Source organism: Lygodium microphyllum, chromosome 25 (assembly GCF_053477565.2).
Source record: "Lygodium microphyllum isolate KBCC chromosome 25, Lygodium_microphyllum_v1.1.10, whole genome shotgun sequence".
Classification (NCBI taxonomy): Eukaryota; Viridiplantae; Streptophyta; class Polypodiopsida; order Schizaeales; family Lygodiaceae; genus Lygodium; species Lygodium microphyllum.
In genome coordinates, this window is record NC_141159.1 from 92,963,530 (window position 1) to 92,990,519 (window position 26,990).

The following is a 26,990-nucleotide window of genomic DNA, read 5'->3' on the forward strand; positions in this document are numbered from 1 at the left end:
AAATCGGCTTCCTTAATTAAGTCATTAGGGGACACTATTCATTTACGTAACTTATTGCAGTAACATGAAAACAGTTTAAACAGGTTCCTTGGAAGCAAACTTTATATTAGCATCTTAATTGAGATACAAATCTTGTCCAAAAAGGACGATTCCTACAATTCATAAGGATGCACCTTATTTCCTCCAAGTTTTCGTCCTTGCACCAGTAACAGGGCCTCGAGAATCCATCTCCAATCACGTGGATCATTTGAGTAGGACTCGGAGGCAGGGAATTTACAACCAAATCCCCATTGGCATCCAAATGTCCTCCAACGTTCAAACTAACCCATGGAGAGACCTCTCATGGCAGGTTTCGTCCACGTTCCCATCACAATTATTTGGAACCCCCTTGGCTAGGGTTGGCGGCCAGTTGGGGGTGGCTTGGTGCCCCCTCTATGAATTCAACCTGATTCATTATTCAAATTTCTTTTGTTAGCTTGGGTGATACATTCCTTTCACAGATAGTGATTCTAGATTTACAAGCACAAATAGCAATGAAAGTGAGTACTCAGGACATCTGCTTTAAAGGTGGAGTTCCCATCTTTGAATGCCTAGCATTGCCCTTCTTGGGTCTTCTTGCCTGGGCGTCAATTCCCATTATCTTCTAAGAGATAGAGAATACCCTCTTTTTGACCTCACTCCTATGTAATATGGATAAGCAATCATGTTATAGATTCGGATGGTAGCTTCCCTAAGTTACTACCCTTTGATTCTTATCTTAAGGTTCACGTCTTAGATGATTCAAACTAGGATTTCAATTGGTTAGTTGGTAACCATTTTCCCACCTTAGAATTTTATCAGGGTTCTAAGTTTACCCTAGGGTTTCCTTCCCTCAAGGTAGCAGGAAATTTTGTTCGTTCCTCTCCCCAAACAAGAGTAAATTAAGCCCATTTACAATCCTTAAATACTTGCGAGCATCGAATGTAACGTGGCGAATGGTCATTCTCCTTGTGGATATGACATTTGGATTTTCTTGTGTTAGCTTTAAGATGTATCATATTTTGAAAATGATATACCCAAGAGTGTTTTGGATCCATTGCTGGCTATTGGGATAGAGACCAAACAGCATGTTGACTCTAAGTCAAAATATGGTCCTAAGGACAACTTGACCTATTTGCGATTAGAATCCTAGTTGAGTCAAATTAAATCTTAGCCTCACTTATCATGTAGGATTTTGTTTACAAAATTGGCCCTTGCAATTAATCTTAGCAATTCAGATGCCCCTCTTAAATCTACCTTTTTAGATGCATCCCTATTATGTGGTGCAATTGAAGCTATCCATGATGCCATGCAAATCTAGGTGCAAGTCTTTCTTGAGTTAGTGATACGATGCGGATCACCATTCATGAAATTCCTTCTAGTGCATTTATGCAATTCATAAGGCATGACCTAAGTATTTAAGTGCAAGTGTACATGAGTTCATTGCAAATGTGAGTTAATTTGCTCAAATGGTCTATAGGATGCAATTGACCTATATGGAATATTTATGTATATCGGCAATCTATGATGCATTTGTGAAAGTTCAAGCCTAATACTTGGTTTAATTACCACAACAACTCATATATGCTTAATCTAATTCGTGAAAATTCATGGTTATTAAACCTTTTCAACTACCTTTCAAGTTATCCAAGTTATGCGATGCGAGGTATGACTTCTTCCTAATGGTGTCCATGCTTAAATGTTTGGTTTCAAGTACTAGACATGGTAGTGGTACCCAGTTTTCGAGTGTTGGATTAGCGTTTACATCTGATAACCCATTCTCATTGATGGTGGCATCTTTGCCCGATCCTTCTTCCGTAGTCGCAAATTATCTAGTTTCTTGGGAGAGTTTATGCGTTGGGGCCATTTCAAAGCTTGGAATGCATCGTTTACACCTCTCGGAGGATTCCTTGGTGCCACAATTCCCTATGCCTTGTCTTGACATTCACAATCTCCTTGTTAACTAGAGGTAATTGGTTGAGAGATCTCAAGAAGTGTCGATGGGGAGAGAGGGTGCTCAAGGTTTCGTCCAGGTAAGGAATTGTCCTTGGGCCTCTTCTCTCTCTCCCTCTTTTCCTCTTTTACTTCTAGGTTCACCTCCCCTCTCCTCTCTCTCTATCTCTCCCTCCACTACCTCTTCCTCTCCTTCACAAGTTGGCAGCAAGGGAGGGGGAGAAGAATAGCATGTATGTGGAGAGGAGGGGGGGATTTATAAGGGAAATATGGTAATAGTTGGGAAAAAAGAAGAGAATTGTCCTGCCCGCTAAAGGAGGGGGGAATTTTTATAGGGGAGGAAGAAGGGTATTATTGGGGGGAGAAGGCATCATGGTAAGGAGGCCTTAGCTCCACTCTACAGCCTTAGTGATCATCGCCATGCAGCCTAATAGGAGGGGTAGTGGGGGGCATGGAGGTGGCATACGTGTGCCCCTCCCCCCCATCATTGATATCGTCTATGGCCCATTTGTTTTTTTGACATCATCATCGTTACTACCGCCAAATCGGGTTCTGTGTCGACTCATAGATGTCTCCTCCCTCACCCTCATTGATTGCAAGTTCAGCTCCCCCCATCGATGCGTAGTTCAACTCCCCCTCCCTCTGCAAACCGACGTCATGGGGGACATAATTTATTAAAAAATTATTTTTTAATTTGGATGGAAACATTGGAGTATTACACTAATTAAGCTCTTAACAATCGAAGAATCTTGCCCAAGCATCAAGCCAATATCTGAGAGTTACAAACTTACCCCATAAGCATTATATGATCACAAAGCATTCCAATACACATACTATCCACAATGTGTACATTAGACCTATACCAAATGATGAGACAATGATTGAGGAAGGACTCTTCAAATGGAGCTCAAGATCAAGCCGTTTAATGTTGGAAATACTTGCTTGGGCCTTCTACTACTACTCTTCACCTCAATGGTCACATTGATCAATGGTCAATGTAAGCCTTGCTGAAGGGGGAAGTTAAAGCATGCCTCAGGATGAAGGGTTGGAGTAACCATGAAAGCTTGAAGTGAAGCTCTCTTCTTGGGCTAAACTAAAGATTGATGAAGCTTCTCTGATTCCCTCTCTAATACTTGTTGAAAGATGGAGTGAAAGTGTAAGCACAAGAAGAAGTAAGAGGGAAGTAAGAGCTATGGAGGTTCATCCAAAGAAGAGAGATATTGGTGTGTGGGAACTCCAATAGTCACAATGTGTGACCTCCCTTCCCTTATTTTATTATCATAGTAAGAATAAAAAATAAATTGGTAGTGACGGGTAGCTACCACATGTAGTGTATACGTGTGCAAGTAGTGAGTGTAAATAAATGTAGGTGACTAGGCATAACTAGTCTTTAACCCTCATTAGTGCTAGAAACACCAAGGATACACAATGTCTATGCTAAGAAGAGAAAGTGTGAATTCTTCACAAGTCCAATAGAGTAAGGCACAATCATGGCCCTTAAGGATTGGCCTTTTCATAGACATGGTCAATTATGTAGCTAGGGTAGTCACTCTTGATGTTCTAGTCACGCAAGATCTAAGGTATTGAAAAATTTCCAACTAACACGTCCACTCAAGGTGTTCTTACAAACTAGTTATAGGCCAACACACAAATAGTTTTAGATTGGTTGTTGCTAGGTGAATACACAAATAGTTTTAGGTTAGTTACCAAAATTTTCTTTGCAAGATATGTGACAACCCTTTGGCACTCTCTTTTAGAAAGCAAAGATCAAGAAAATAGGTTTGTGACAACCCTTTGGCACTCTCTTTTAGAAAGCAAAGATATGTGGCAACCCTTTGGCACTCTCTTTTAGAAAGCAAAGATCAAGAAAATAGGTTTCTTGCTAGCGTACTTTGATGATTTCAAGTTCTCTCAATTGGAGAGAATATGGATATGTAAGCTTCCAAATCTAACCCTTAAATCACAAAGAGATATAGGGAGTCAATTGAAGTGTGTTTATGAGTTCCTTGATGCATTTGATTATCAATAGGGTTGGTGTGATTGACCCCTACTAGGGTTGTGCTTGAGTACCTTGGATTCATAGTATTTGTTGAGAAAGGGATTGTAGTAAACTTAACTAAGGTCAATAAATTATAGAAATGGCCACTTGCAAAATTAGTCAAGGACTTTTTATCAAGGATTATGCCTTGATTACCACACTCCTCACTAGATTGGTCAAGAAATGTACTTATATTGTGCGACCCCATTGAGAAATCTAGATTTGAAAGGCTTAAGAAAATCTTGCTAATAGCTTTTATTCCAAAGCTTCTCAATTTGAATTTCAAATTTAAGGTTGTGATAGGTGCAAGGTCCCTTGCAATAGGCAATGCATTTATGCAGGAGGGACATCCAATGGCCCATGCCATAGGAAATCTTAGGACACATGAGAGAAATTATGATGCTCATGATTTAGAGCTATTGGATATGATTCATGCTCTCAAGTCATTAAGACATTAATTTCTTTGAAATAAGTTTACTTTAGTAATTCGGTCTTAAATGGATCTTTGGATCTTTACTCAACCCGATTTAAACATGAGGTAATGAAGGAGGATTGAGGCTTATAAGAGTATGACTTCAAGATCAAATACAGACTAGGTAAGGAACATCGTTATGGACATAGTAAGCCACAAAGAATTTATCAACATTATCAAAGAGTCCCAAATGATTACCTCTATGAGCTGCCCCAATAATAAAAATTAGATCCTTGTCTAGAAAACCCTATTCTGCCATAGTTCACTTTCATTGAAGCTCTTTTTCACTTCATCTACTCATTGATTCCAACAGACTGAAGGTCTTGTCACTCATATCTGAAGATCCTAGCATCAAATCAAGGAGGGGAAGATTTGGATTTGGAAGAACTTGAAGGATTTTACAGATTTGGAAGACTCAAGGAAGAAACATAGTGTCCATTAACACTCATTTAGTGCTCTTAGCACTTGTGTCTTTTGACACATCTTAATCAACTCTTTTGCTACTCAAATATGATAATTTTGGAGTTGATTTGCTGCTGTCTTTGCCACTCTAGCATGGGCAAAGACTCTTCAACCATTTGATTTTCAACGGAGTCGGGTTCCACACCTAGTAAACCTGCATCAAACTCATCCTGATGAAGAAGGGCCTATAGGACATTACCAATGGACAAGAAGAGAAGCCCCAGGATGCAACTCTTGTAGCTACTTGGCAGAAGAATGATGACAAAGCACATGCCATCATCAAATTGGAGTTGGATTATAGCTACATCCATAATGTAGATGCCTGTGATACGTCCCATGACACTTGGGATAGATTAGATACCTTGTTTGATGCACAATCCAAATCCTCATTACTGATTGAATTCTTTTGACTTGATATAAAACCTAATACATCCATGGCATCTCATTTGAACTACATGGAAAGTCTCCTAACCCAACTTGTAGGGATAAATCTCAAGATGGATGAAGATATTTGTATTGGCGTGTTGTTAAAAATCCTACCCTCATGAATGACTATAATAATGTGTCAACTACATTAATCAACATGCCTAGTCCTAAACTGGTTGACCTTAAGGCCTCCCTGCTAGAAGAATAAAAGAAGATAAAATCCAAAGAAGAATTAAGTGCCTCTAAAGATGAACAAATGTTATATGTTGGTAACAGGTACAAGGGCAAGAAAGATTAGCTGGTATGTGACTTCTACAAAATGATTGGGCACACTGAAAAATTTTGTAATGCTAGGAAGAGGTCTCAAAAGGCCTATCTAGCTATTGTTAAAGAAGAAGAAGACCATGGAGCAAAAGAAGAAGAAGAAGAAGAAGAATACTACTAGGAGAAGGACAAGCCTCATCAGTCCTTCTACTCCTATTCTAATAAAATTTCAGTGGGCTTAGGATGCAGAATCCCATATGCATAGTGGTGGAAAGTGTAGTAGCCCAACCTATCCCTATAAAGTATTTTACTTACTCTCTTTTTTAGTGCAATGTCATAGTACTTTTGTCCTTCTAGAAAAGTGTATATATCATTGTAAACGCAAAATATTGTGTTTATGAGTCCAAGTCTCAATCTTGAAACCTAATTCACTTGTGTGACAGTCAGTCTTAATGTCTATGTCCTCATGAGCTCACTCTTCCTCTTTCAACCTCCATAGCCATGTTCTAGACCCATGTATTTTTAGAGTAGCAAATGGTTGTTGAAGCTTGATGGATCAAATCTGGGGAAGGACAAAGGAAAGAAGAAAGTGCTGGATGGTAATGATGCATCTACCAGTCATTTGGGATTGGATGGAGATTCTAGTGGTTCGGAGAGCTTGGATGATGAGCTTGGTATTCCTTCTGTGAGGACACTAGGCGTACAGTGAGCTCATAGTAATGTAAAGGATCCATTGAGTGATCCGGTGGTACACAGATCTAGTAGGGTCAGATACCCTGTTAAAAGATTTGGTTTTGAAGGTTACGCAGCTCACCATTATGCTTATATGGTGAAACTAGTTGAGGATGTTGAGCACACTTGTTTTGATGATGTTGTTGGTCATGCTCATTGGGATGCAGCAATGGATGAGGAGATGGCTGCATTAGAAGCCAATAAGACTTGGGATTTGGTACCCTTACCTAAGGGTAAGAAAGCTTTGGTTGTAAGTGGATTTATAAAGTCAAGTATAATGCAGATGGTTCATTTAGCAGGTATAAAGCTAGGCTGGTTGCAAAAGGCTATGCTCAAACATATGGCATAGATTATGAAGAGACATTCAGTCTAGTTGCTAGGATGGCAATTGTTAGATGTGTGATTGCCTTGGCAGTAGCCAAAGGTTGGAGTTTACAGCAAATGGATGTTAAGAATGCCTTCTTGCATGGTGAATTGCAAGAAAAAGTGTATATGGAGTAGCCAGCAGGTTATGAGGATTTAGAGCATCCCACATATGTGTGCAGGTTAAAGAAGGCACTCTATGGACTGAAGCAAGCACCTAGAGCATGGTCTAACAAGATTAGAGAGTATCTTGTTAATATTTGATTTTGTATTTATGATACTGATCACTCACTTTATGTGAGAAAGGGAGATGCAGGGTTGGTCATCATAGTCATCTATGTGGATGACTTGATTATTATAGGTGACAGTGACAATGGGATTGCTGAAGTTAAGGACTTTTTGAAGAAGAAGTTTGAGATGAAAGATTTGGGTGAGCTGAGATACTTTCTTGGTATTGAGGTGATAAGATGTGATGATGGTATATGGCTATCCCAAAGGCAATATGGCTTGGATATGTTATCCAAGTATGGTATGACAACATATAAGCCCCTTTCAGTACCATTGGAGCAAAATGTGAAGTTGAGTGCTGATATTGGGGATGTGATAGAAGACCCTACTATGTTCAGAAGAATAGTAGGGAGTTTGATTTACATGACTATCACAAGGCTAGACTTAAGCTATGTTGTTGGCCTTGTCAGTCGGTTTATGTAGATGCCTAGAAAGCCTCGTTTGGATGCAGTTAGATGTATATTGAGGTATGTGAAGTCCACTTTACATTATGGACTTTTTTATGAGGCAGGTAAGGACGTATAGGTCTTTGGATACACAGATGCAGATTGGGCTGGTAGCATGTCCGACAGAAGATCTACAAGTGGATTCATGTTTTCCCTTGGTAGTGCAGTAGTTCATGGAGCAGCAAAAAGTAACATACAGTTGCTTTATCGAGTATAGAGGCTGAGTATAGAGGTGCTGCTATGGCAGCATGTGAGGTGGTATGGCTGCAAAAGTTATTAGATGATTTGGACGTGCAGGGAGATGGTCCAGTTGTCATTCATTGTGACAACATGAGTAGCATACAGCTAGCTAGGAATCCAATGTTCCATGCTAGGACAAAACACATTGAGGTGCACTACCACTTTATGAGAGAGAAGGTACTTGCAGGAGAGATTGACTTGGTATAAGTCAGCACATAGGATCATATAGCTAACATTTTCACAAAGGCATTGGGTGCAGAGAAGCTTCAAAAGTTCCGAAGCTTAGTTGGAGTTGCAGAGATAGAGTTGAGCTTGAGGGGGAGTGTTGAGATGCCAAGCTCAACATGTGTGGACATTGTTGATGGACCGCCTGGCTAGATGGGTCCGCACATCTACACTTAGCATGTTGGTGGTCATTATGATACTCACATTGCCATTGACTTATCACTTATTATATTTAGTTTGTTACACCTACCTACAGCTTGCACAGACAAAGCGCTAGTCGATTAGTGTAGTCGCTTATGCACTGTTTGACTTAGTAGGCCACTTTCCTTTATGTTGTATCTTATCTATACTTTGTGTACATTGTATAGTGTGTGGAAGAAGAAGAAAAAACCAGCAAGAAAACTTTTTGGCCTCCATCTCTCTTCTTGTGTCCTTGAGTGAGCTTCCTCTTGTATATATAGTGTGTGTTTGGCGTCACAGCTCAAGCAAGTCCCCCCACCACGCGATTCTTGACAGTTCGTTGATAAAGCAATTACAAGCAGGAATCAGTCAAGGGTTATGAATGGCATAATCATGACATTAAAAATTGTGCATGTAAGTATTAAGTAAATTTTGCGTAGAATCGCTCTTTGATCCTAAAGGGGAGAGCGAATATGCGATGGAATTATTATTGCATCTATTCTTGTATTGTTTGGGAAAAGTATAATTAGTTTTGTTTGTTGATTGAACAACACTGTTAATGTTTTTCTTTCAATCAATTGATTGTTGCATTGTGATTTGGATAAATATTCCAAGGCTTGTGTTGATAGAAAATGGATGGCTGGGGTCTGTAATGACAAGTTGCCATGGGAATAAAGGAATGTTTTCCTAGAAGATGATATTAGGTTGATTACCTTGATTGTGCTTGATTCCTAAATGGATTAATTAAGGAAGGATATTTTGCATGGGTGGATCATCTCCAAGATTGCACCGTGGATTACCCCAAGAGGGCACTGCTTGATTCATGGGCTGAAGGTCAAGTGGTGAAAAGGCCAACCACAGAAAGTGTGTCTCACTCCTAGGTCGCTTGGGGTCAGTGGAGCTCTGGACACCCCTTGTTGCCAAGTCCGAAACAGAGTTGTAGACTGCCATGAGCCCAATGTCTGGAGGCATTGGAAGATCCTATTCTAGATAAAGGATGGAAATTTTGGTGCATGTGATTTGGACCAGGTACTTCTGTTGGACAGAAGGGATACATAATTATCTTGTATGGGTAGGAGACAAAGATTAACTTGAAGATAAGTTAAGGAACTTGCTTGTTTTATTTTCGTGTCTGTGCTATAAATTACACGAACAAACCATGTTCCCTAAAAGGCTTAATTAATGAAGATGATTTTAAATGTCGCACATAAATGTGGTAGTACCTAGTTAGAAAACTAAAGCTATCAAGGGAAGCAAGTGGACGGAATCCCTGATGGGTCCATCCTACGACAGGGTGGTCCCAGAGAACTGGGAGGCTTCTCACAAGGATTTATCGTCGGGTTGACTTTAGGTATTGTTAAGTTAGAACCTAATTCATGTCGTTTTAGGGGACCGGAATTGGACTATGCCTTACAGGCAGAGAGGTTGAGTGGCGCATCCCTCTTGTTTCCCATTCTTTTTGAACCAAGTGCATTATGGATCTGCTTCTTCGGATTGGGTATCTTTGCATAAAGTAGGATGTCCAAAACCTAACGCTAGAATGCTGTTAGGAGACCTAGATGACTAGGAACCCAGATTTCAGGTCGATTCCAGTGGGTTCAGCCGTGAACGTTTTGTTGTGAGGCGAACTCGGGAAACCCTAGGCGACAAACCCCGGAACATTCCATGGGAGTGCCGGGTGGCGGCACTTAGATTCGTTCTTGATGGACTGCTAAAACATGCTTAGATAGCCAATAGATGGGCAGGTTACAAGGAGTGATATGGGATTGGCTAGTTATGATTGCAAGTGTATAGTTAATGGTTAACTTTGTTGTAATGAAAGAAGTGGACTATGACCTATTTCTCAATTGATCATGGATGTGGAATGCACATATAATTGATTCTAGGATAATAGTTTTCCTCAAAAGTAAGAAGAAGGCATTCAGCATTGAGATGGAATCTTGAAAGACATCACCTATTGACCTAGATGCTACTTCTACACTGTTACAAGGAGACTCTAATGACACTTTGATCTCACGGTCCTTGGCTAGATATTTTTCCTCCCTTGAGGATAAGCAAGATTGGATGCACATTTTTCCGACCTTGGAATTTCCATTTACTTAGGACATGGAATATTACTTGGCTCACGAATGCTTGAGTCGTTAGAAACATACACCAACCCTTGTTATCAACCCGTTATCAAACCTTCCATAGAATCTATATCTCTGGTATCCTTATGATGGCCCTTGACTTAGCACCCACCACTTTCTAGGTCTATCCTACCCTAGTAGATTTGTCGAAGGAGAAAGTTGAGACGTGAGAGAAAGAAGAGCAAAGGAGAGAGAACATAATATGGATATTGCTATGAGTTTTATGAGTTTCACCAACTAATTGAGACTAAGATGAACTACTTAAGTATGGAAAGGGGAGGACTAATAATGGTTTATGCTGTAAAGAAATTTTGACATTATCTTCTTGCTATGCCATTCCCCTTCTACATTGATTAGCAAGCTTTGCTCTATCTAGTGAACAAGACCTATGCCAGGGATACATTACTTTTCTATTATTGTACACAAGGAAAAACAACACTTCATTATAGATCACTTGTCAAGAGTGAATAATGGTAAGAAGGCCACATGAGCTCTTGAGAGAAACTCGTGGATGCTTATCCTTTCAAGGATGATTTGACACCTCAATGGGAAAAAAACATTGTCCATGTCCTTGAGAAGGGCCTACTTGAATGACCAATAGAAAAGGGATGGCTCACGTATCTCCTACCCCTAGCCCCTTACCAATCCATTGTGGGTCAATTGTACATTTTAGGGCCAAATGGTCTCCTTAGGAGATGCATATGTGAATATGAAATTGAGGATGTGTTGCAACTTTGATGCAACTACCACATCACACAAATAGCTTCAATCCCAAGTGTGGTGGGCCACCCTTTTTAAACACATGGCCCAGTTTGTCAACACTGTGATGAATGCCAATGAACAAAGATCCCCATAAAAAAAGATAAGATGGAACTCACACTAGTGATCACCCACCATCCCTTTGAGAAGTGGGTTATTGATCACCCATAAGCTTAGATGTACAATATTTGCAAGCTTGATACATCATTATAGCCACAAATTATGTGAAAAAATGGGTTGAGGCTATGTTAACTCAAAAAAATGATCAAGAATCACAGCTTGATTTCTTTGGGAGAGCAAGTCATCTAATGTTTTGGTTGTCTGATCAAAATTATTAGTGACCAAGGGACTCATTTTCCTAATTAAGTAATTGAGGATTTTTTATCCACATTCTTAGTCATCCATAAGAGGTTCAATCTTACTATCCCCAGAAAGTGAATGGTACAAAAGCTACAAACAAGTTCTTATTAGCATCCTAACACAAAGACTAGCTCAGTGTCCCATTCATATTTGGATCATAAGCTCATGGTAGCACTTTGGGTCTATCACACAGCCTTCAAAACTACCATTGGACAAACTCATGAATGCAAGAGGAGTTTGAAAACAAATACTATTGGGCCAAACATTAAAACAACAAGCCAATTGTAGTGTTGATTATGATGATTAGTGCATATACTTAGCCCTCACCAATGTGAAAATAATCATGGATTTTAAAAAAGATAATCTCACCTGTATTGAGTAGAGGAAGCCATCTTTATCTATGCATATAGAGAGGTGTTGAGATGACAAGCTCAACACATGCGGACATTGATGATGGACCGCCTAGTTAGATGGGTCCACACGTCTATACTTAGCACGTCAGTGGTCATTATGTATCTCACATGGCCACTGACTCATTACTTATTATATTTAGGTCGTTACACCTATTTACACCTGGCATAGTTATAGCGCCAGTCGACTAGTGTAGTCAGTTATGCATTGTTTGACTTAGTAGGCCACTTTTCTTTTATGTTGTATCTTATCTATACTTTGTGTACATTGTAAAGTGTGTGGAAGAAGAAGAAGAAATCAGCAAGAAAACGTTTTGGCCTCCATCTCTCTTCTTGTCTCTTGAGTGAGCTTCTCCTTGTGCATTCTGTGTGTGTTCGGCGCAGCATCTTGAGCAACCCCCTCCACCATGCGATTCTTGACAAGAGGGGTATAATAGCCTATTCTAGGATCCATAAGAACACAAAGAGGCAAAAGGAAAACCAAAAAGTGAGGTTGAAAACCCTAAAATTGACTTGAAGAAGTGAATCCCAAAAGTAAATAGTCCTAGCAAGGAAGCTAGTTGCAACTCAATCATGTAGATCCACTTCCCATAAACTAAGACCAAGGCATCAATAGCCCACTAAGACTCCGTGATTCTTGTTTATCTTTTTTCATATAGCTGACCTGATCATTATCATCATCTAAAACATCACTAGCTTCCCATCTCATCAAAGATAACATTCCTGCTCACTCTGAACTCACCTGTGATGACAAGGTTACAACAGCGATACCCTTTCTGCTCTAAAGAGTATCCAATAAAAACACATTTTTCTGCCTTTGGATCAAGCTTCCATAGCTCGTCTAGCACATGAATGTATGTAACACAGCCAAATACCTTCAAGTGTGATACATCAAGCTTCTTGCCAGTAAAGCATACTTCAGGGTTCATCCCATGAATTGCAGCTGTGGGAGTTCTGTTCATAATGTAAACAACAGTATGGACATCCTCAGACCAAAAATGTTTAGTCATATTATTTTTAGCCATTAATGCCCATGCAATTTCTGCAATATGCCTGTTTTTTCTTTTTGCAACACCATTTTACTATGGGGTATACCTGCAAGTAAATTGCCTCTTTATCCCATGAGTCCTCAAGAAGCCACTGAACTCATTAGAGAGGTACTCTCCCCCTCCATCTGATCTCAAGCACTTTACTTTTAAGCATGTTTTTGTTTCAACAGCTGCCTTAAAGATTTGAAGTGCTCAAACACATCACTTTTTTCCTTCATGAAGTATACCCATAACTTCCTTGAATAGTCATCAATAAATGTGACAAAGTATTTACTGCCACCAAGAGATACATTTTGTGTAGGCTCCCAAACATCTGTATGCACTACATCAAGTATTTTTCTACTCACTTCTCTATCATGCAAGAAGGGTTTTCTTGTCTGCTTACCAAACTGGCATGCTTCACAAACTTTATGCAATTCTACAACTCTAAAAGAAGGCAACCCTGTAACCAATCCTCTAGACTGCATTAATTTCATCCTTTGCACATTTGCATGTCCAATATGTTTATGCCATATTTCAATGCCTGCAACTACTCCTTTTCCTTTAGCATACATAGCAGCATCCATTGCAGGAATTCCAACATCCAAAGTGAACATTCGACCAACTCTACTTCCTTTTGCGACCAACCTGCACTTATCATTAAAGTATTCTACAAAACAAGCTTTTACATTGAATCAGACCTGCAACCTCTACTCTATTATTTGGCCAACAGATACTAGATTCTTTGTAATTGATGGCATATGTAGTACATCTATCAGACTCTTTGTCTGGCCATCATACAAGGACAAGGGAACCTTTTCAATGTGTGAAATTAGGTGGCATGACATCACCGATCTGCACATAACCTGGGTTTTGTAAGTCCTGCATCTTTCCAAACCATTCAACATGACTAGTCATATGATTAGATGCACCTGAATTAACATACCATACATCATCATGTGTCCCCTTTCCTGTAACTACATTCATCATATTCTGCATAACAAATAGACACTCATTTTTGTCTTCATTCTATCGTGAAGACAATGCATAGTTTCCTTACTGCAATTTACCACTGCGAATATCATCCTTCTTTGCATAGCAATGGGCTGCAATATGGCCTGTTTTGCCACAATAATGACAAACAATAGCATAATTGCCAGAACCTCTATTCTGCCATCCACCTCTTCCTCTAGAGCTCCCCCTGCCTCTAAAGTTTCCTCTTCCTCTAGAAACCTGCATTTCACCAAACTGTTGATTGAACCTATTTTGCTGGTTATCGCCAGCACATCCCATACCACGGCCTCTCGAAGAGAATCTATCACATCCTCCTGAACTCGAGTAAAGTTCTTGGACATGTTCACCATTTCTTTCAGGCAAATGACCCTGCATATTGATCTCTTCAGTAAAAATGAGAGAGATTTGCTCATCAAAATCTGGAAATGGCTTCCATACATATATTGAAGTAACAAATGATTTCCATGCCTTCTCATTGTTAAGGCCACTCAGAGTGGATGAAACCAAATCATCATCATTCGACATCGCATCAATTGCTGCTTAAGCATCTGTAATGCTCCTTACCTTCAACACATACTCATTGATAGACATTTTTCCTTTCTTCAAGGCATTCAACTCTTGCTTGAGTTGAATCTTTTGTGCCTTTGAGTTTACTGAAAACATGCTCTCAAAAATTGTCCAAGCTGCATGTGAAGTTTCTGCATTCCTAATATGTCCCAGCATAGTATTATCAATGACTGTAGATAACCAATATTTCACCTTTTTATCTTTCGCATTCCACTCTTTCCATGCTTTTAATTCATCTGTAGTCGGAGGGATACCCAGCTCTGGTGCACAGATCGCCGTATGCACGTGTAGTGAGCGTCAGAAGGTCTCCAAGAACAAAAGAACTCTACTTTTTACACAAAAACCAATGAAGAAAACTTGCACGACATGAACAAGAGACCAATTGGGTGCAATCTCCCCCCATGCCTTGTGTGAGCACTCCACAAAGCATGTATTTTATATATTATTCATCTTCAAGCTCAAATAATAGCCCAATTTACAAAATAGCATGCTTTAGCTTTTGTGTTTGCTTTTGTGCCACTAAATAATTAAAGCTATTGGGTGCCCAAGAAGTCAGGCGGTACCCAAATACAATGTCCAATACAAGTATTTAAATCATGCGTCCATGCGCATACAAAAATAATAAATAAATATCAAGTGCTTTAATAAATAAGCGCGACAAAATATAGGTGCCATGTCTAAGATACGCGCCCATCAAAAATTGATTATAATTTGAATACACGCTATCCTCCAATGCTTCCCAATGCCACCGCTGCTTGCTCTACACATCAACTGAAGCATTCAGAATTGTTAGAAAAATAATACAATTAAACCGAAAAAAGTGAATACCTAAAAGTCTTCAGCTACAAAAAACCGAAAAAAGTGAATACCTAAAAGTCTTCAGCTACAAAAATGAATTGGTTATAAATCAATTCTAACCTTAATTTATTACGGTTATAAATCAAAAATAAATTGGTTAGAAATCAATCTAACCTTAATTTATTACGAGTGCACACTCTAAACTCATAAACGTTTATTAATTTAAATATGTATTTTGCGGAATCACCCCGTACACATAAAATTAACAAAACGCCCGAAAAGGATAGGCGTCCCCATCGACTTTTCGCACAAAGAATCCACCTTGTGTATGAGCCCAAGTAATAAAATTTTACGAAATCCACCGCAAAACCTCACAGAATCCACTGCAAAACCTCACGGAATCCACCGTGGCACGGAATCCATCGTGGAATATGCCTCCTGGCATCATACCCCCGGGGTGGGATAGCAATTGTCCTCAATTGCTATTAGCTCAATGTGGAGCTAATAGAGTGGGGAAAGCATTTAGGTCTCTAGCGTGCATCCATTGGGCCTCTTCAACAGGATGATTTTTAAACTTGACTAAATATCTAGAATATCTACGGCCAGTTCTAGTGGTCATAAAGTCAGTATCTATAATAGTTTCAGGCTCAAGGATTTCAGTTTCATCAACTAACAAAGGAGGGTTTTCATAGACAGGGTATATAGGTAATTGGCCTCTAAAAGGTCGTAATAAACTGATATGGAAAGTGTTGTAGATTTTCCAATGTTGTGGTAATTCTAGTTTAAATGCATTGTCATTGTTTTTGTGTATGAACTTGAATGGTCCATAAAATCCAGGTGCTAATTTGACAATGAGGTGTTTATCTACACTTTGTAATCTGTGTTTTTTAATTCGTAACCAAACATAATCATCAACTTTAAAATTCATAGTCTGTCTTTTCTTGTTTGCTTGTTTTGTGTTTGATTGCTAGGCTTTGGCAATCATATCTTTAACTTCATCAAAAATAGTAGCATGCATGTTAGCAATATCATCAGCAGTTTGAATTTTGTTTGACAATGATGCAATAGCTGCTTTCTTTGTAGCTGTATGTGGTGTGTTATTATATGCAAACTGAAGTAAATGTGGATATGTATCCAATGTATATGGTTTTGAAATAGTGTAAGCACGCAAAAGATCTAAAATAGTACTGTTAGTAGCTTCTGTTTGACCATTTGTTTCAGGATGAAATGCAAATGAAAAATCAATCTTTGTTTCTAAGTTAGCAAACAAAGTAATCCAAAAATTATTGCAAAATCTAGAATCACAATCAGAAATAATGACTTTTGGTAAACCATGGTTAGTGAAAACAGTTTTCAAAAACAATTGAGCAGCTTGAGATGCAGTTAAAGTTTTATTGCATGGAATAAAATATGCTTGTTTTCTAAACCTATCTACAATAGTCCAAATCATATCATGGTTAGCTTTAGTGTTAGGTAGACCAGTGATAAAATCCATTGAAATCTATTCCCATGGTCGTGATGGAATGGATAATGGCATTAATAAACCATATTGTTTACCATGGTGTCTTTTAACTCGTTGACAAATTAAGCATTCAGATACAAAGTTAGATACATCAATGTCCATATGTGGCCAATAAAAATCTTCAATCAATGTACGCAAAGTAGATATAATTCCTCTATGACCTTGATATGGAGGACAATGAATTTCATGCAAAACAAATGATCGAAATGGAGCAGTCACACATAATCTTTTTTCATAAAACATAAATCCATTAGTGTAAGACAATGAATCAATAGGAATCCAATTATTTGCAACTAGTTTATTCCAATCAGCTTGAAAAGTAGGATCCTGATGATAAGTATCTTTCATAGGGATGAGAGAATCAAATGATATCACAAAAATATTTTGAATTGCCGGTCTTCTACTCAAAGCATCAGCAACAACATTCTCTTTTCCAAGTTAATATTGTATAAGGGGATGAAAACTTTGAATAAAACCGGCCCATTTAATGTGTTGATCAGATATTTGTGATTGACTAAGGAGATGTCTAATGCTTTGTTGGTCAGTTTTGATCATAAATTCAAATCCCATTAAATAATGTTTCCATTGACGTAAGGCTTGTACTACGGCTAGCAATTCTTTGTCATAGGTAGAATATTTAAGTTCAGATGGTTTGAGTTTGCAACTAGAGTAGGCTATGGGATGAGAATCTTGCATAAGGACTGCTCCTATTCCAGATACACTAGCGTCAGTAACTACTAAAAAGAATGGTATATTGAAGTCAGATAATTGTAATACAGGAGCATGAGTTAAAGCATGTTTCAACAAATCAAAGGACTTTTGTTGATTGTTAGACCAGTTATACACAATACCCTTCTTTAAAAGTTTTGTCAAAGGTAATGCAAGTAATGAGAAATTCCTCACAAATTTTCTGTAAAAGCTAGCAAGACCTAGAAAAGAACGTAATTCATGCACATTTTTGGGTATGGGCCAATTTAAAATTGCTTCTATCTTTTTAGGGTCGACTTTAATACCTTCTGATGAAATAATGTCCTAGATAATTCAATTTCTATTTGGAAGAATTCACTCTTTTCTGGATTAGCATATAATTGATTGTCTTTTAATAACTTAAAAACTAAAGACAAATGTTCATAATGCTCATTCTCATTTTTACTGAAAACTAATATGTCATCAAAGAAAACTATGACACAATGCTGATGTTTCAAAAATATGTGATTCATCATGCGACTAAATGTGGCTGGTGCATTAGTTAAACCGAAAGGCATAACTAGAAATTCATAGTGTCCAAATTGTGTTCTAAACGCAGTTTTGAATATATCAGATTTGTCCAATCTTACTTGATGATATCTAGATTTAAGATCTATCTTACTGAATATGGCAGATCCTTGTAGCTTATCCATAAGATCATCTACCCTAGGAATCAAGTATCTATTCTTAACAGTAATTTTATTTAGGGTACGATACTCAATGCACATGCGATAAATATTATTTTTCTTCTTCACTAATAAGACAAGTGCACCAAATGGAGAACTACTAGGTCTAATTAATCCTCTGTTAAGCAATTCTTCTATTTGGTTTTGAATTTCTTTCTGTTCAATTTGGTTATGTCTATATGGTGCTTTACATGGTGGTTGTGTTCCAGGAATTAAATCTATCTTATGATATTCAGGACATGATGGTGGTAATCCAAGTGGTAAATCAGTAGCAAAACAATCTTGAAATTAGGCAAGAAATTGTGTATGCCTAGGATGCATCTATTTTTCTTTAGCTTGAATTTCATTCACCCATATTAAATAGGATTTGCTACTCTTACATAATGCACGTTTAGCTTGAGTATGTGTAAGCAGTGGAAAATTATTGGAAGCGTGCATACCATGCAGTGTGATTTATTTTCCTTGAAAATAAATTTTAATTGAATGCGTAGAATAATCTATATCAGGATTGTATTGATGACGCCAAGGCATTCCTAAGATAATGTCACTAGACTGCAAAGGTACAACTAAGAAATTCCTTCGTTCAGTATAATCACCAATTTTAATTTCTAAATTATGCACCTCTTGTGTTCCATTATATCTCATGCCTAGAAATGCAGCCTTGATGCAATAATGTGTAGAAATAGTTTGTAAATTCAATTCTTTGACTAATTTTGCAGAAATAAAGATCGATAGTACGTCATATAAGATCTTCGGGTTGCGATCCATCTTGGTCGATGGTAGATCGTTGCAGATTGGCCAATTGAACTTGCAAAGCTTGTCGGGCTCTTCGTTCTTCTTGAAGCTGCATCATAATCAAATCCAACTTTTTCTCCATTGTTGGTTTGGGTAAATCACTTTCAGCCATAAAATTGTCCATGTTTTGTTCAGTCATCCTACAAAATTCCAAAAGACCTCACACACTCGAAATCTTGTTAGCGGGATGAGCGTAGCTCAAAGGTGGGTTTACATGGCTTGTATATTTTTGTTTGGCTTTTGTAGTATCTCTCCTTTACGATTGCGGAATTCATTGTCACAACCGTCTTCCAAGATAATAGTGTTGCGTATAAACTACGTATAGATTGCGTGTGAACTTCTGTTTTTGCTGAAACTGGTTCGCAAGACTGCAAGTGTGAACAAGGACTTCTCGAAGCTCCAAAACCAGTTCAGCTTACAAGCAGTGTGAATGGCCACTAGGAAGGTAAGTTTAGTTGGTTGAGGAAGTTAAAAGCTTAATGTGATTTAGGTGATTAAGCTTTTTAATCTTAATGGACTTAAGCTTTATGAAGCTTATGTGTCGCCGTTTCGTTTTTTGAGGCGGGCGTTTTTCACGCCATTGATTCTGACGATGGCATACTGCGGCAGCAAGTTGACGATTTGAAGGCTTTAAGCTTTTAAAGCTTAAGCCTTAAGCTTAAAACTTTAATGTTGATAAAATTCTCTTCTTTCTTCTCTGTAACTTCTCAAACAAAACGACTTGATATAGAAGCTTTACTGCTGGTCCTTCGCCTATCGAGAGAGGTCCTTCATGATCAAAGGGTATAGAAGGGGGTTCTTGACTGCCAGGAACACGCTGGTATCGACCGTTTGCCACGAGAATGACTGTAGAGCTCGATCATTCCAGGAGCTCCGCCTTTGTGCGAGATGGTAAGCAATTGAAAGCTCTCGATCTCAGCTATGCTCTGATACCACTGGTGCACCGTATGCGCATGTAGTGAGCATCAGAAGGTCCCCAAGAACAAAAGAACTCTACTTTTTACACAAAAACCAATGAAGAAAGCTTGCACAACATGAACAAGAGACCAATTGGGTGAAATCTCCCCCCGTGCCTTGTGTGAGTGCTCCACAAAGTATGTATTTTATATATTATTCATCTTCAAGCTCAAATAATAGCCCAATTTACAAAATAGCACGCTTTAGCTTTTGTGTTTGCTTTTGTGCCACTAAAGAATTAAAGCTATTGGACGCCCAAGAAGTCAGGCGGTATCCAAATACAATGTCTAATACAAGTATTTAAATCATGTGCCCATGCGCATACAAAAATAATAAATAAATATCAAGTGCTTTAAAGAATAAGCGCGACAAAATATAGGCGCCATGTCTAAGATACGCGCCCATCAAAAATTGATGATAATTTGAATACACGCTATCCTCCAATGCTTCCCAATGCCACCGCTGATTGCTCTACACATCAACTGAAGCATTCACAATTGCTAGAAAAATAATACAATTAAACCGACAAAAGTGAATACCTAACAGTCTTCAGCTACAAAAATAAATTGGTTAGAAATCAATCCTAACCTTAATTTATTACGAGTGTGCACTCTAAACTCATAAACGTTTATTAATTTAAATATGTATTTTGCGGAATCACCCGCTATGGAATCACCCACGTACACATAAAATTAACAAAACGCCCGAAAAGGATAGGCATCCCCATCGACTTTTCGCACAAAGAATCCACCTTGTGTATGAGCCTCGGTAATAAAATTTTACGGAATCCACCGCAAAACCTCACGGAATCCACCATGGCATGGAATCCACCGTGGAATATGCCTCTTGGCATCAAGCTCTGGCTTCTTTTCTTCACCTGGGACAAACTCATAAAGGCCCTTTCCAATGAGGAAGTTCGTCACATGAAACTTCCATGAAGGGTAGTTGTTCTTGTCGAGCTTCTCAATAATGGGATTTCCACTTTTCTCTGCCATTATCACAAACAAGGATACAGTACATCAAGCTAGTCTTTTGTAATCTTTCATAACACATGCACAACACTACGCCAAGCAACCTTTTTCACTGATTGCTCAATCTTACATGTAATCTGCAACCTGTTTGCAGATAAACCTTATGTTTGCTTCCTGCAAACACCTCAAAAATTACAAATTCGCAATCTGTAACCTATGCACCCACTTTCGGTCAATACAGCTGAAATCACAGTGTACCCTGAAACTACTGTCTGTAACCTTGCGACTCCAAAACGGGGCTTGAAACGGCCTCAAACGCCCAAAATAACTGCGGAAAAGTCCTAAAGGGACTATCTACAGAATACACAGTGGTCTACTCGCACACCAAATTCTCACAACAATCTGATATTTTTGCTCGACCCTACTTCTGGTGCCTCCACAGGCACTATCCAAGAGAGAGAGTGGAAGAATGGGAGAGCTTCTTACCCGTGGCTTGCTTGCTCAAACCTTGCTTCTTCTCCTTCACTTCAGCCTTCGAAATCAACCTCTCTCAGTGGGGTGGCTCTGATACCATGTCAAGAATCGTGTGGTGGGGGGACTTGCTTGAGCTGCGGCGCCAAATACACACTGTATACACAAGAGGAAGCTCACTCAAGAACATAAGAAGAGAGATGGAGGCCAAAACGTTTTCTTGCTGGTTTTTTCTTCTTCTTCCACACACTATACAATGTACACAAAGTATAGATAAGATACAACATAAAGGAAAGTAGCCTACTAAGTCAAACAATGCATAACCAACTACACTAATCGACAGGCGCTATGTCTTTGCCAGCTGTAAGTAGGTGTAACAAACTATATATAATAAGTGATAAGTGTAGATGTGAGTATCATAATGACCATCAACATGCTAAGTGTAGATGTGTGGATCTATCTAGCCAGGTGGTCCATCATCAATCCACACATGTTGAGCTTGCCATCTCAACACGAACAAGCCAGACACAACTAAGTGCAATTAACTTCCCTTGATACATGCATTTTGCAAATTTCATCTTTCAAATATGTGAGAAGAGGCCTATCCCTTCCCATGACCTATTCTCATCCATCATAGTATGGAGCATAATGTATCTCATGCGAGAATCAAAACAAGCATCTATCAATTTGGAAATACATTACTTACGACTAGTACCGCAATTGGATTGACAGTGATGCCTTCGCCAGAAGCTTCGTTGCTGGTTGTAGGATTGCCATCTGCACACAACATTCTTCACTTGGAGGCTATCATCCGCAAGTAGACTCAAGAGATTAAGAAGGCAGAATAGATTCGAGATGGGAGAGAGTAAGAGAAGATGGCTAAGTCAAGGATCGAGATAGAGGGAAATTGAGCTAACTCTCTCTCCCTTGCAGCCTCTCGAGGTAACTGTTCTCTCTCTCTCTCTCTCTCTCTCTCTCTCTCTCTCTCTCTCTCTCACAATCTCTTGCTCTCTATCCTTCTCTTTACCTCTCTCTTGCAGCCTTTCAGGGTCTCCTTATGCTCCCTTGTGCCTCCCCATGCATCATATTTATAATGAATTAGAGAGGAGGGGATAAGACTGAGAACAAGAGTGGAGGGGATCTTGGAAGACTCAGTGATCTAATGCTCAGATCATAAATCTGATGGTTGCATTGGCTCCAAAAGGGGGGTAAAACTCCAAGACACTTGCTTAGAAAGCTCTCAGTTCACTTCTTCTTTTCTTTGTTCGAAGTGCTATCTATTGCCTGTAGACTGTGATCGTGGCGCGCGCGATTTTGCCAGTCACTTTCTTTATTTTTCTTTTTATAAAATCTCCAAAACTAACTAAAACATCACTTATTTTTAGTTCTATATTTTTAGGATAATATCTAAAATATACTTTTTTTTGCCCAAAAATCTAATATTTTTGGACCATCCAAACTATACACATTAAGACTAGTGATTAATATGGCTCATAAGTCTCGTTCACGTTGTAACTTTCGTGAAGGGTGGCTACGGTCCTTGTCAATCTGAGAAAAATATCGGATTTATGACTCTCAAATTTTTTTAATATATTTTTAATTAAATAAAAATTATTAGATATTAACGTTAGTTAGTTTTTACCTTAGTTAGCCTTTAGTTAGTAATCTTTCTAACTTATTAATTGACTAACTAACTTTCGAACTAGCTAACTAACTTTTATTGCATGGAAATATTACACTCCTAATGGTCTCACTTTAAATAGATCGGCAACAATGTTTAAATTAAAGTGCCATGGTTCAATCTTTGGATTTTCCCAAGCCTACAATACTTTGATTAACTATGGTGACATCAACTCTAGTGTCCAGAATTCCTCACCATACAATATCTCAAGGGTTTCCACAAGTAGGATAGCGTATCACTCAGCTCCTTCCTAAAACATGTTAACCGCTAAGGCACTTAGGGTTAGAGATGTACTAAAGTTAGGTTGTGGGAGGTGGTGGGATTTGGTAGGGTTTATTCCTTCTATCCAACATTTTAATCCTTGCCAAATCAATGGACTATCTTTGAGTAAGGTTTTGAGTGGAATAGTCATCTTTGTTAATGCAAGTGCTGCAATGAGGGGGTAAGTTTGATGTTCTCATAGATATATCTCAAGAAAATTTCTTCAAGAATGAGAGAAATCTCATGTTCCATGGGCCACTAGTCAATGAGCGGATCAATTGTGATTTCATCTAGTAAGCACAATTTTTCTTGAAGATATGTAGGGGATATGTGAGATTGGCTTGGAATACTGAGGATTTCATCAACCTGCTCTTTCTACAACTCTTTCTTGTGATGCTTTTACCCTTTCTTTGAATTTGTCAATTGCACCTGCCCTCATAGTCTCTAGGTTGACTAGGTGAATTACGTAATTAATGAGGTCCCTAAGAGGCATGTTCTCAAGGTCAAGAGTTTGGCTAGGACTAATGTCTCTACTAGCAATAGGAGTTTGAAACTCTTGTCCACTTCATAAGGCCATGCACTCATATCCATGGGTGTGGGTCCCAAGCTGAAATTAGTTCAACCCTATCTCTTGACGTGATTAATATTTTACCCTAGTGTGTGTATCTTCCTTCTAAAAATGAAGCAAAGTATGATTTCTTCAAGTGAGTGGGTACGTGGTCCTCAATCAAACTTTCTACTTTTCTAACAACTCATAAAGTCACCAAACAACAACTTGCAACACTTAAGATACAAGTCAACAATGTTGTCTCAATGGTCCAATTGATTCCTTGATAGTGTATTCCCTTTGTTGCATTGGTTCTTGTTTTTATCATTTTGGTTCTATGGTAAATCCTAAAGGTTCAATTGCACACACGTGTATGTGTGTGCAACGATGTGACTCAATCTATATACCCTATGTCTATATGTATGTGGGTATGATATGCATTAAGGAAGTTTTGACGTCTCAAAATGCCTTTTAGGTTGTAAAGAGAGAGTACTCTAGACCAATAAAATAAAAACCTCTATAACATAAGTTTTATTTTAAAAAATTAAAAAATATTTTATAAATAGATATGGATATAATATTACTATCAATTTATATCATGAATATCTATTTTTATCATCTTGTAATTGTGATTATGACATCCTTTACATCAATGGCATAGGGTTCAATCACATTACATTAATGATATATCTGGTATTGTATGATAATGACAATTGAAACTAAACTCAAGTTATCAAAAAACTTAGTGTTCATATTTTTCCCCTCCCTTGTTTTATTGTTCTCATCTCTTTCCTTCCGTGCTAGTAGCTTATTTCTCTATCTTCCCTCTCTTTGCTATTGATACAAAAATTTGACCTTCAACAAGGCAACCAAGCTCTGAAATCACATTCATATCTATGTTTAATTCATTCCAAATAGATAGGAGATAGATTCCTACCATTATCAACAAAGGAAACTAGATTACCATGCAACAAGCATAATGTAGAAAAAGAGAGATGTGAGAGCTTTTTCATCTCTACTTAGAAGGATAGGATCAAAGATTTTAGACTTAGGGAAAACAAGAATAACATAAATGAGGTTCTAGTACAACATCTATTTATGCATAGAGAGTTGCATTTTGAACCTAAAACTTCAAGAATTCCATTGCATAATATTAAGTATTTCATTCTTAATACTTTTCTTTCATTAAACTTGGCATTAAGTTTTATTATGATAAATTTTATTTTTATTTGTAGATGTCTATCCTTCTAATCTTGAGGAATGGTTGCCAAGTCTATTATTGATATTATTGATGTTATGCATGGTTTGATTGGAGAAGAAATATACAAAGACAATAGAAAAACACAGCTCGTAGAGAATGGAATATTTTTTAATGATTGTTTTTATATTATCCCTATGTATAATGACTAATGGGGAGCAATATCCCTAATTTATTTACATGATTTTACAAGGCTTGAGTGGTCTTTACCAAGTCCCAACCACTAGTGGGAGCTACAAATGTATAATATTTTTTAAGATACAAAGAGTATTAAAACCTAACTCAAGTAGACTAAGCAAGATTGTTTTTCTAATGCCTATTAATGTATTTATTGATTTCTTTTCCAATGTTGAGATAATAAGATCAAAAGCCATATTGTCAATTAAGAGGCTGACATATGATAATGTCTTACAATTTGTTGAGGAGGGGTGAGATACTAGGATAGAAGGTAAGATAGCTTGTAAGATAGATCAAGACTTCGTTACTTACTATTCAAAATTTCATCCTTGCCTTTTATTACAGTAGATGGAATTATGCTAGTGGTAGCCTAGTTGTTTTGGATCAAAATCTTGAGGATTTTAGTGAAAATCCTATTATATCCGATCTCGATGTTTGGCTCAATCAAGACATTATTATGATACTAAAGGTTAGATCAACATCTACACTACATCAATTGAAGATGATTTACAGAGAACGAAGATATCAAACTGTTATGTTTATTTGCATTTCAAATTATCAACAAATGAGTAAGTTTGTACATCAAGTTATATAAGTATATATATGTTTGATTCCATTTCTTGAATGGTAAATAATTATGCTAATTTTTAAGGAGATATTTAAGAGGAGAGAGAAAAATATAGAGTATAAGGATATTGAAGAAAATATATCTTTACTTTTAATATAAATACAAGTTCACATATTGCAACAAATTTGTATTTACTTTCTTCATGATCTATATACATGAGGTTTTACAAGACAATATACAAAAGCTATTTCTTTTTGTATGAGGAACATCCTTTTAAAGAATTTGTTTGCCCTTCTTTGATACTTTGGTTGTCTTAGGTATTGAGGCTCCTCCTTCTCCTTGTCTGTGCCTTCCTTGTCTCCTTATTCTTTTTGCATGCAATTGATAAGTATGTACTTTACAAGCTTTCCTTGTACATACCAAACATGCTCATTATCATAATAATCATTAGAAAATTACCACACATTTGAAAGAAAAAAATGTTGGTTCCATGTTATTTTACAATGTACTATCTTTTGAGTTTAAAAATATCTGAAAGTTCAACATCTTTCATATTACCTTCATAAAATTTTCATCATTAAGATAAATAAACTTCATGTAATGTACCCGCCTAATGACTATTCAGGCACGTTTTTAGTGGTCCATCGAGAAACAAATCTAAGCATCACTGCTCGGCACTCCCATCATGGAATGTTCTGAAATCGGGGTTCCTAGTGGCCAAGGTCTGCTAACAGTATTCTAGCATCGGATCTTGGACATCCTACTTTACGCAGAGATACCCAAGTCGAAGCAGACCCATGTCGCACTTGGTTCAAAGAGAATGGGAATGAGAGGGATGCACCACTCAACCTCTTTGCCCATAAGTCATAGTCCCATTTCGGTCCTCTAAAAATGCATGAATTGGGTTCTAACCTAATATTACCTTAAGGTCGTATGACTATAGAACCTTGTGAGAAGCCTCCCAACTCTCTGGGACCACCCTTTTGTAGGACGGACCCATCAGGGGTTCCGCCCACCCACTTCCCTTAATGGCATTCTTTAGTTATCTAATTAGGTCCTATCACATTTATATGTGACATTTAAAAATAGCTTCCTTAATTAAGCCTTTTAGGAAACAGAGTTCCTTTGCGTAACTTATAGCACTGACACAAAAACAGTTCAGACAAGTTCTTTGGAA